This window comes from Epinephelus moara, chromosome 22 (assembly GCF_006386435.1).
Source record: "Epinephelus moara isolate mb chromosome 22, YSFRI_EMoa_1.0, whole genome shotgun sequence".
Lineage (NCBI taxonomy): Eukaryota > Metazoa > Chordata > Actinopteri > Perciformes > Serranidae > Epinephelus > Epinephelus moara.
This window is the reverse complement of record NC_065527.1, coordinates 39027612-39040521: the sequence shown is the minus strand read 5'-3', so window position 1 is coordinate 39040521 and position 12910 is coordinate 39027612. Positions and strand designations below refer to the sequence as shown.

General features: G+C 40.9%; 1 long non-coding RNA gene across 1 annotated transcript; it reads right to left on the bottom strand.

Moving 5' to 3' along the window:
- Positions 1 to 11103: 11103 nt before the first annotated feature.
- Positions 11104 to 12681, bottom strand: LOC126383545 (uncharacterized). The gene is made up of 3 exons (XR_007569175.1): positions 12217 to 12681; positions 11807 to 11906; positions 11104 to 11615 (listed from the first exon to the last, which is right to left on the bottom strand). It is a non-coding gene; the product is annotated as an uncharacterized LOC126383545 (long non-coding RNA).
- Positions 12682 to 12910: the final 229 nt, after the last annotated feature.

Genomic DNA, 12910 nt, shown 5'->3' with positions numbered 1-12910 from the left:
CACTGCCTGGCCAAAAAAAAAGTCACCACCAAAAAAAAAAGGTCATACACTCTAATATTTCGTTGGACCGCCTTTAGTTTTGATTACGGCACGCATTCGCTGTGGCATTGTTTCGATAAGCTTCTGCAATGTCACAAGATTTATTTCCATCCAGTGTTGCATTAATTTTTCACCAAGATCTTGCATTGATGATGGTAGAGTCTGACCGCTGCGCAAAGCCTTCTCCAGCACATCCCAAAGATTCTCAATGGGGTTAAGGTCTGGACTCTGTGGTGGCCAATCCATGTGTGAAAATGATGTCTCATGCTCCCTGAACCAGTCTTTCACAATTTGAGCCCGATGAATCCTGGCATTGTCATCTTGGAATATGCCCGTGCCATCAGGGAAGAAAAAATCCATTGATGGAATAACCTGGTCATTCAGTATATTCAGGTAGTCAGCTGACCTCATTCTTTGAGCACATACTGTTGCTGAACCTAGACCTGACCAACTGCAGCAACCCCAGATCATAACACTGCCCCCACAGGCTTGTACAGTAGGCACTAGGCATGATGGGTGCATCACTTCATCTGCCTCTCTTCTTACCCTGATGCGCCCATCACTCTGGAACAGGGTAAATCTGGACTCATCAGACCACATGACCTTCTTCCATTGCTCCAGAGTCCAATCTTTATGCTCCCTAGCAAATTGAAGCCTTTTTTTCCGGTTAGCCTCACTGATTAGTGGTTTTCTTAAGGCTACACAGCTGTTCAGTCCCAATCCCTTGAGTTCCCTTCGCATTGTGCGTGTGGAAATGCTCTTACTTTCACTATTAAACATAGCCCTGAGTTCTACTGTTGTTTTTCTTCGATTTGATCTCACCAAACGTTTAAGTGATCGCCGATCACGATCATTGAGGATTTTTTTCCGGCCACATTTCTTCCTCGAAGACGATGGGTCCCCACTATCCTTCCAGTTTTTAATAATGCGTTGGACAGTTCTTAACCCAATTTTAGTAGTTTCTGCAATCTCCTTAGATGTTTTCTCTGCTTGATGCATGCCAATGATTTGACCCTTCTCAAACAGACTAACATCTTTTCCACGACCACGGGATGTGTCTTTCGACATGGTTGTTTAGGAAATGAGAAGCAACTCATTGCACCAGTTGGGGTTAAATAACTTGTTGCCAGCTGAAAGATAATCGCCCATGCAGTAATTATCCAATAGGAGGCTCGTACCTATTTGCTTAGTTAAATCCAGGTGGCGACTTTTTTTTTGGCCAGGCAGTGTAGTTATACTGTGTAATAATACATTCCTATCATATAATTATGCTATGTCATTAATATACGTATACTGGCCTGTATACACATATAAATACATATCCTTATCCACATCCCTTATATTTAAACTGTGCACTGTGTACATACTGTGCAATATTCATGTGTGCAATATTTTGCCACTTCCTGTGGGATATCTATACAATTCTATATTTTTACAGTAAAAATACTACACATCATGTGTATTACACTCATCCTGTGTAGCTATTAATCATGAGCATACAGTATCTGTTTCAGTGAAAGGTGTATGGATTTTCTATTATTTTCATTATGTCTAATTTGTATTTAAAAAGTATTTTATCCTTTTTCTATTGCCTCTGCTCTGAGCTGCTGTAACGTGAATTTCCAAGGTTGGGATTAATAGAGTCTTATCTAACCGTAGTAAACTAACACTAATCCTCAAATATTAGCACATTTTACTTTAAAAAACAACATAAAGATGTAACTGTTTATGGCGGGCTACACATATATTATAAATCAATGTAGTTATTGACAGCTACTTACCAAAAATCGGAGTTCTGTCTCTCAGTATTATGTATTTAAACGGCCCGCCAGTAACTTCCGGGAACTATCGAGGTCTACATGAGTCACGTGACGCACAAGCATTTTGGACTTCCATTGTCGCGACTCTGTTATATCAAAGACACTGGATTACTACAAGATGGCCCACCTACAATATACTCCCATTGTATGAAATGGTATACATTTCCAGTCTCCTAAGTAGACATTGTCCCCCGTACCCCAATCAAAGACGATGGAGAACCGCCAATCAAAGATGAGTATCCCCAACCTCGCTTCTGTCAACATGTGTGTACCCTTACTGGCTGTAAGCTAAATAAATAAACGGTCCATGAAAAAAATATTTTTCTTAGTTACAACATGATTGAGCTAACTGGAGTAGTTTCATGTCGTATCCGACAATGGGAGGCTTTTAACAGATGACGTCCTGATGTTAGCTTTGCTGCTACTGTTAGCTGTCCCTGTCAGCTGCAGTCACTGATGCTATCTAGACATTGTGATTTCCCAAAACTGAATAAATACCACACATAGCAACACAAAACTGCTTTGCTAACTCAGTCATGTTGTAACTAAGATATCCACTGGAAAACATATTTTTTTAATCCAGTATCTTTGGTGAAACTGCACTGATTTCAGCACCAGAGAGGAGATATGTGTTGCCAGATCTCGCGAGAGTGTGTTGTTGAGACAGAGACAGGTCTTGAACAAAGTAAATTTTCTCCTGATTTGTCCGTCTGAAATTTGCCATTTTTGTGTTGGAATGTTCTGAAGATATGTGGCTTGTGATAAACGGGTCCAATATTTGCTTTTGTGACTATGGGGAGAAAGAATCGGCCATAATCTGTAATCACGTTCATTTCTTCCACTGAAGTCAATGGACTCAGGACCTGCTGTTAGTCTCCTAAAGGGGCGTGATGGTCGCGAACCCCACATGACACTGATACAGGAAACTGACTCGCAGTGGACCGTCTTGGTTTATCCACCGTCTTTCGTTATACGGCACTGCTACAAGTCTGCATATTCTTCTTCTAAAACTACACAACACTGAAAAGATAACGACTTAAACTCAACTTGTGCGCCACCTAGTGGTGTGGTGGAGCGGCTGCATCAAGAGAGGTGGCATATTAATTATTAATATGTATATATTTTTTTGAACTTTTAAAAATGCTATGGGCAGCTCCCTGCAGTTTTCATTTTCATCTGCTGTTCATTGTTGTACTCATTTACTGTTCAGTGTTTTACTTATTACAGTACTTTGAGTACCTCAAATTTTTATATAAGGTAAGGTAAACCTTTGATGTCGCAGAGGGGCAATTTGAGGAACAGACATCAGCCATTAGCACAACAAAACAGACAATACAATACAAACACACAGAATCCAGAATCACACACTGTCAGGGGTAAATCATGGACAATTAGTGGTCACAGCTGATTAAGATAAGTGACAGCAGACGGGACAAAGGTCGATCTGTAACACTTAGTGCTACATTTAGGAAGGCAAAACCTCCGCCCTGATAAAACATGGAGGGGATGTTGAAAGTCTAATGCCTGGTACACACTACACGACTTTTCTGCCCATTCTGAAAGTCACTATGTCACATTACACGATTGTGGAGTCATAAAATCATGCCGTGACTTGGCCGACAGATAATGACACACTACACGATGGTACTCACCAATCATCCCCGGTCGTCTTTCACGACGTGTGTGATGTCATCGGGTTATTCTTGTCCTATTTCTATTACTTTTACTATTATTTCAGTCACTGTGTCTGTTCATGTGCCAGCCGAAATGTTGTAGTAATGTAAAAAAGTGCCACCAGATGGCAGGAGCTACATTTGAAGTACCGTAGCAAACATACAAGTCACTGAATCCTCCACAAGTTCCTGCAAATGTTTCACAATAAAAGCCTATTTAAAAAATGAAGGTATTCTCTCAACCAAAGTCATAAGAGGTTTTTAATTTGAAACAGATACAGGAAGTGTTGAGTTTGAAATGATGGCTCGATGCATTAACTTTATCGAGGCAAATGGGAGTGGATAAAAAGTAAAAATATAAAAATACAGAGGGAATAATAAATAACAACCCATTTAGGATGTAGTCTGTTTCAAATGAAGCTGGTAGCCTCTGCAGTTGTGGTGAGTAAAAGCCCCGCCTCTATTTTTTAATTGAAATACTTTATATCCTGTATTATGAAGAAAGAACATTGTTTGCTGGCTTGATGCTAATGGCAGTACTCACCGGGTTGATAAAGTGCCTCTGCTGTTTCACCCCATCATTTTTCCCTTTTTACTCTGTGTGGTAACGTCCCTACAGGAAATATCAAAAAGGCTGGGGTGTTGTTGACATACAGTTGTCTACGACAGCAGATTGCTCTGTGTTCCTATTGGTCAAAGTGACGGCTGTGATGGGAGCAGTCATGAATGACAAAAAGAAAATCAAACATGCTAGACTTTATGTTGGAACGTTGTGAGGCGTCCCAGATGTAGCGTCACTTATCGTTAACTATGACACACTACACAAGATGAAATGATGGATTATTGTGTACGGCACTCATTGTCATTCACGATCTATGCTGACACTTAACGTCGCTGCGTCGGGCTAGAATTGGGCTGATATCGTGTAGTGTGTACCAGGCATAAGGTCAAGGTCAAGGTAAACTTTATTATCCTGCAAGTGGGAAAGTCATGTGGTCACCATTACACATTCCATTGTTGTACAGCCTACTGTATAGCATTAAAAACAATAAATTACAAAACATTAGAAAAGAAAAACAGGGACAAGACAGACAAAACAGTAAGAACATTGAGGAAACATAACAAGCATGTATGAATAAATAAAATAGTTGGATGCTCATATATATGCTCATAGTTTAAAGTGCTTAGGAAATTTTAAATCTATTGTTGTGCAGTCTAATTGCTGTAGGCACAAAAGACTTGCTATACCTTGTGGTCCTAATTTTCCTCTGCAGGATTCTGCCATAAGACAATAGACCGAGCTTTAGAGGTGACCCTCTCTTCATACAGATGCTGCAGGTTATTTACAGTAACACCAGCACAACACAACTTGACCACCTTTTCCAACTTGTTCTTGTTTTTAAGGCTCAGATTATCAAACCAACAGACAGTGGCGGCGGCAGCCGATTTTTACTCGAGGTGCTAGGGGGGAGCTTGACTATTAATTGGAGGTGCTAAGGAGTTGTGGATATAGCCTACCAATATAAGCACGCAGAGTCCAAATCAACAAAAAATCATGCACACTGTGGAATTAGAGGGACCACCAACAATAACCATCTTTGAACAACACGTCTTTATTTTAATTTTGCTGGGCTCCACAATCATGAGGCAACCCTGGGAGAGAGAGAGAGAGAGAGAGAGAGAGAGAGAGAGAGAGTGAGCGCGCGAGCGCGCGCATATTTTCACGGGCCATAATACACACACTGAGCAATACAAAAGAACGACAGCTCACTGTCCTTAACAGACAGCCGTGTACAGTACATCCCTGTACTGCGCCTATGGCAGGCTAATATATTGTTACTCACCACATCACTAACAATGTGTCTGTTATTGTAATTGCTGGCAAAGGCATCAATGACTTTATCTGCGTCCAGATCTTTGGTCCTCCTGGTGTTTATGGTCAAGAATGCCAGGTTACTGTTGCGCGTATGAGCGTATTTGAGCCAGAATACACTGACAAAGAGCTTCGTGAAATTGAAGAACGGAGGAGGAGAGAGAGAGAGAGAGGCGCAACAGGTAGAGGACGAGAGAGGAGGAATGGCTGCTGCAAGGCTGCGTAGCTCTGGAGATTGGTGGTGTACCTGTGAATGCTGTGCCCCAGTGCCCACAGAAGAGGAATGCCTCTGTTGCAAGGAATGGGACTGGTTGCAGCCTTATTTTCAAGGTCTGGATGTGACTGAGGACGAGACACCTCCACCTGGAGTAGTATCCACCTGGGCTTTATCTAGAGCTCGCAAGATATATTTTGGCCGCACTTTGGAAAGCAGAGCTAAATGGTAAACAAACATGGCAGCACACCGATAAGGTAAGACAACACGTTTACATGTCGTTTTCTATATGTTCTCTGACATTTATCCTAACGATATGAGGCGGTCTTTGTGGAAAAAAAGCTTGTTTAGTGGACTAACTTTGCACTTGAAGTATGCCTGTTGACTTACGTTTTAACAGGTCTGACGCTACGGCTGTATCTAGGCTAACATGCTAACTATTATTTTTATGTCACTAGTCACTTGAAACAAATTTAGGACGATAGGAGACAGGTTGAAATAAACCGAAATTTCCCTTTAAACAAGACAATAATTGACATATCAAAAATAGACAATCGCACACTGAATAGACTTTACTGAATTTATTGAGAGTGAACAACGCGTTTTGCCTGTGGCTTCTTCAGGTTCACTCATCATCAATAATTAGCCCCAATGTTCTTAAACTAGATGATAGTAAACCCCCAATGTCCTCATGTGTGAAAATAAAGTCCCAGTGTGCTCGAAAAAAATGATAATAAAGTCCCAAAGTCCTCAAATGAGACAATAAAAAAGTCCCAGTGTCCTCAAACAAGATGATAATAAAGTCCCAATGTCCTCAAACAAGATAATGATAATGTCCCAATGTCCTCAAATGAGACAATAAAAAAGTCCCAATGTCCTCAAGCAAGATAACAATAAAGTGACCTAATTCTGAAAACTTCAGTACCTACATTTCTTTAACAGTGACCTCTAGGGAGTGAGATCTAATAAATGTAAAGTCTTAGGCAGGGTTCAAATTACACAGTGGCTTTCAGGGGGGGCCCTATTTTCCGGTGCGCACAACCACTTATCAGGTCACATGCATGTACATACATATAAGGCCGCAGCAGCGCAGTAAATTGTAGAGTTGCTGTGAAAAACATTATGCAATTACCATGACAGGCAGTTAATACTGTTCGTAACATTTCATAGAGGCAAAATAACAACATAAGAATCAATGAAGACATTTAACAGCCCAATAAGAGCAAACAAAAACAAAATCCAGAAAGCAGGGGGATACAGATAACATCTTTCTGCTTCTCAGTCACACCCCTTCAAGAACAGCCTATCACTTTCACAAAAACCTGAGCATTATTTAGCTAACTTGTTTTTAACAACAGCAAAATTAAAACAGCGTTTGTGGCTTGCAGCTCCCTCTCTCTGTCCTGTCCATTAAAGGCAAAAAATGCCCAAAAAAATATCTTAAAAAAAAAAAAAAACTGGAGACGGTTGATGTTCGGCCTCCTCTCTTAGAGCTCAACATCTTTGAAAAGGCCAACTGTCATGCGCTGTTCCATTTTTTGTGTAGATTTTCCTCCGCTGGTTTTCACTGATGTCAAGATGTCAACGGCCTGGTGAATGTAGCAGCTTGCATCTACTTAAGATGTTTCTTTGCGCTGCAGTTTTAGCGAGAGGCTTTCAAGTTCTTGTAAAACATCCTTCATACAAGCCAAATCAGCTAAAAATCCCGTGCTTATGAGGAGTTTGTGCAGTCCCCTGAATTTCTGCCTCTCTGTGCTACAGCGAGATGTGTCTCCCATCCTTGTCCTGAACTGGCGTGTCAATGTGGGATAATCTTTCCAAACCGCTTTCAGTGTTAAAACTAGGCCTACTAGCTACCCAGCAGATTTGGCCTATTTTCAGGATTTGCATGTTTAAAATTGTAGCTGCTTCCTGGAGCAGGCAGGCATTTTTTGATGACTGGTGACAAATGGCATACCGTTTTGAGTTAAAAAACTCAAATTGGTTACACCCAGCTACTTGCTTAAGCGAGTCTTTAACAACTAACTCAAGTCAGTGTGCTAGACAGTGTATAGACTGTACTTTGGTGAGGTCTTCTTTGAGCTTAGTGATGAGTCCGCCGACTCTACCTCAGTGTACCGCTGCTCCATCTGTTGATATAGAGATGAGATTTTTTTCCTAGAAACTCATCGTCTAGTCCTAAAACACATATCACCCTGGGTTATATTTAGAGGAAACTTTAATGCTTTCATGATACGAGGTCGTATACTTTGATATGTTACGCGCGAGGGACGCATACTCTTCCCCCTATGGTCAACATTGATTCTCAACATCCAATTAAACATACAGATTAACGTTAAATCAGAATACACTTATTATGCCGTGGTATCAGCTAGCCTATGTCAAATACACACACTCTAGATTAACTCAGTGACAATATATAATGAAAAACAAAATGAAGGAGCACGTGTTCATGCAACAAGTTGATTAATAATCCCTAATTATATCTTCATTCAAAATATATGAAGTTGACTTCCTTGCGGTAACTCTTCTTATCTCCGCCACAAGATGGCAGTATGGCTACATGTTAGAGAGTTGAAACTAAAATTGAATTCTGCAACTTATCAATCTTTTGTTTTAACAGGGTTAAAGCAAAGCATCATTCAGATAAAACATGATTATGTATGTGTACAAGTCAGGACATGGCAAACGGCCAACAAAGAGGAACAAAAAGAATAATCTCACTTCCAACATACATTTCAATTTCAGAAGCATTTGCGGTCATCAAAGGGTGCATTGTTTTTCAAAGCAGAGCTGTTAATCAAGGCGTTGCCTCAGGGTGGAAAAGGGGACCCCCTTTATAAGTTAATGACTTCAAAGTCATTAGAACCATCTCACATGATCTCCTCTTGGTGTCAGGAAGTCTGCATCTCTCCTGACCAGGGTCAGTTCGGGGGCAGGGCAATAAACATCTGACCTTGCTGAGGATGGACTTATCAATGTGCCCCTACATGTAAATTATCAGGTACGCCAGCCCATGAACTGTGCTCTCGTCTATAATAATACTGATGCGTCACCCCAGTATTTTGAGATGTAGTTGTTTCCTGCATTAAATGTGAATTTACTGCAAGTACTTTGTTTGGGAGCACATCTTTTCCCCTCATCTCCGAAATTTCAGCTGCTCTTTTGTTGGCCAAACTGTCTTGATGCTTGTATATCTTTTTCCGTAGGTTATTCTGTGACTTGCTGCTGACGTCTCCGTTCATCCATTCTTCTGACAGATGTACTCCGGTTGCCCTTTCGGCGAGCAACAGGATTTTTGCCTCCATGCATAATGTACACCCTACTGCACTGTGCAAACACAGGCAGTGATGCGAGGAGAGGAATGAGGTGTGTGAGGTTGAGCCACTTGTCAGTTGTCAAAAGACAAGACGTAATTGGTTTGTTTCGAATTACACCTACCCCAACAAACCTACGTTGTAAACACAGCCAGCATGGTGAGGAGGGGGTGTGTCAACTTGCGTCGCATGTGTCTGTGTAAGATGGTCCTTGAGGTCAGATAAATGATTGATAAATGGACCCTATAGTACATTTGCTAAGGCTCCATTTGTACATTCTCAGAGAGAGTCAAATTAACACCGAAGATTGGGCCTTGAAATTTCAAAGTTTTGAAGTTAAAATAAGGATTGAGATTTGAAAATCACTGACCTACTAGCCACATTTTCACTACTTTTGAGATGATTTATTTGTGCAACAAATGGGATATAATCATTTCACTATCCTATATGAATACAAGGGAAAATCAAGTAAGAAATTCATTGTTATACTGTATAAAGTATAAACTATAGTGTATGCAAAAAAACTATAATTCTGTGTTTGCTATGTAAAGGTGGAGGTGGTGTTGATACCAGTCCTGCTGATGCTTCAGAAGGAGAGGCCAGTGCAGGGCAATTGGTAGAAGGTACAGAAAAATGTCTGCAGAAGGGCATGTCATTGGTGGTACATAAGCTTGAGTTATTTGCATATTCCTTGGGATTACATTACAAGAATTATTATTATTAATCACCAGCCTGTAACAAGACACATGAACACCAGGCACTGGCAGTTGACATAAATGTCTCTCTCATGTAGTTGTAATAATAGCCTTCTTGGTACACAGCTTTATTCTATAAAGTGTTAGTGAATTTTGCTGTCTGTTGCATTACTCCTATATCCCAGTCCAAACATGAAAGCTATTGTATGTTCCAACCTTGGATTTAGGTTGGGGTTTATTAGGGTTCCCTGGTATGATAATCGGAGCCTTAGGTAAAATATTAGTTAACTTAATATCATGTGATTGCTTATTAGGAACTATGCTCTCAGACTGCATTATATATTATTATATTGGCTGGCAATATAAGCCGGCATCTAAATGGTTTGCCGACAAAATAATACAATCATGTTTTTTATTTGAGTATAATACCATAGCATTATTTCAGGAGTCATGTTGTGACTGTTGTATTGAGGGGCATATTTTGGTGAGCAGTTTCAGTGGCATGTACCATGGTCTTAGGGCTGCTGCTCTTAGGGCTGCTGTAAAACTGCTCCTACTTAGGGCAACAGAAAAGTTTAACTTGGGTGCGACAGTACAATAGACACCCAAGACAGGATGGCAAAGGAGATACCAGCACACCAATGCAACTGGTCTGATATCAGCCCGTGAACCTTTTTTGTGGCAGTCCAACCCAGTTACACTGGTGTGCAGGTCTCTCCCTTGCTGTCCCATCTAATGAATGTAACAACCAACCCCATTTTCCCCTACTTCAGTTAATTTATTTGCTTACATTTCACCGTCCTTTAATAACAGCATCTTTGGACAGACAACAATGTCACCTCAGAGTCGGTTTCTTAGTTTTTCTGAAGTTTTCAGTTGTTTCAAACAAACTGTTTCAGCTGACGTAGTTCACTCAGTCATCTCTGGAGCTGTCGTTCAGATTTTTATCCTTTCATGATGGTTTTTGTGCTGGCGTCAATCAGAGGTCCTGGAGGTGCTCAGAAGAAAATCTGAGGATACAACTGTAATGATTAAAAATAAATAAATGAAAAAAAAAAACTTTTTTTTCAGGAAGGAACAAAGACAGTTCAGTATCTGAATCACTTTCTGTTTGTAATGTGTATTCATGAACACTAGAGGGAGCCACAATCCAAGTAAATCAGACAGATGTGGACAGCAGTAATCCTCTACATCAGATTCAGATTTGACATAAACCTGTTTCATCCCCATTTTTTTCCAGACATAAACTATAAAAATCCTTAGTCACTGATAACCTTTTGAAATAATCTTGTTTTTTATTTTTTTATTTTTTTACTTTCATGGAACAGTAGGTGAAAAAGTGTTTTATGGTCGGCATCAATTATGACCACTGGGATGATGTGTTGTATTTACAATTTATTGACGGAATTATCATAATCTCCTTTGCAGTACACGACACCTGCCTGCCACCCAGCACAAAATGCAAAATGTCCCTGTGGGTGGTGGGCTGAGACCGACCAGGCCCCATGGCACAAGGCCCGGCCACCAGACGCTCGCTGGCGAGCTCCCTCCCCAGTTCTGGCTCCAGGGGGGCCCCCCCGGTGTCCCCATACCAAGCGAGATGCTCAAAGTCCAAACTGTCCTTTTCATCAAGGTCCTCTTGAATCGCTGTTAGTCTGGCCCCTCCCCTGCAACCACTTTGCCTTGGGAGACCCTACCAAGGGCTATTAGTCCCGGACAACACATCTCCAAGGTTCACAGGGATACGCAAACCCCTCCACCACGCTAAGGTGTCGATTCTCTGAAAAGCCTTCCTCCTGGGCGCCTCCAGCTGGAGGTGTTTCTGGCACGTCCCACTGGTAAGAGGCACCGGGGCAGATCCAGAACACACTGGAGGGATTACATATCTCATCTGGCCTGTTAACACCTTGGGGTCCCCCAGGAGGAGCTGAAAGGTGTTGCTGGGGAGAGGGACAACTGGGGCGCTTTGCTTGGCCTGCTGCCCCTGAGACCCGGTCCCAGATAAGCAGATAAAAATTAATGGATGGACGGATGCAGTCATCAAAATTTTGATATATCCCAGCTCAGTCATTAAAACATTTAAAACTCTGTCACTTGCCATTCCACAGCATCGCCAATAGAATGCTCTTATCATTTTCTACAGTGACTATTTACTTACCAAAATCTTATACATACATATATCGCTGCTCTGTCAGTGGCCTTTTACATTCACATATGACATGCTAGGTATCCTTCTGTCTCTGCTGTTGATGTTCCAGGACCAATACCATGGCATCTACAAAAGCACATGATTGCATTTAGGCAACAAAAGCACGTGTTTAGGTTTAGTAAAAAATATCTTGGTTTGGCATTTGGGAAGGAAACACTCGGCACCTGGTTGAAAGTCAGGGGTTTGGTGGACCCATCCACCACCCCTCTTTCTGACTTTCCTGCTCCTTATATGACATCATTACCAACACCGTTTCAACCCTGACCCTACTGAACAAAGTTGAGTAATTACAAATACACATATCAATACCAGACACCTTAAAGATAATGCATCCCAAAATCTCTGTCCTATCTTTATGTTAACAAACTTTACTAACCTTTTGTTTGGGAGCTTTGATGCAGCCATCCTGGTCTCATTGTACAACCAGGAAGTAAACAGCTCTGGTCATGTGACAGTTTACACTAAACATGTGACACTGCACATATTTCATAGACCATTTATGTTTTCAATATCTGCTGGAAATGCATTGATGCATCATTTGGTAACGTTTGTAGAGCCTTATAACAAACTTTTTATTTAATGTTTTTTTTTATTTTGCGGTCACTATTGTGACCTTTGGGATTAAATGGGTTTCAGTATGTGTATGTGTGTATATATTTATTTTATGATTGGTTAGGTTCATTGTTGTTATATATGTCACAATTTTACTTAAATATAAAGAAATACTTACTACAAAAATGACTGTTTGTAAATGATGTTATGTTACTAAATTTGTGAAGAAAACTTTTTTCTGGCAGGCCTCCATGGAAAAAACGACTGACTTATTGACTGATTGAGGAACATCTTTAACAACAGCAAGCTATATCAAAACATAAACAAACAACAAATAATAGAAACCTCAGGAAGAGCAACTGAGGAGGGATTCCTCTACCAGGATGGACAGACGTGCAACAGATGTCGTGTGTACAATAACAGTAGAAGTATGATTAATAATTATAGCAGTAATAGGAGGCATCAGGCAGGAACACGGCAGCAGCACAACCACCACACACCATCCAGGAGTAGCTGGG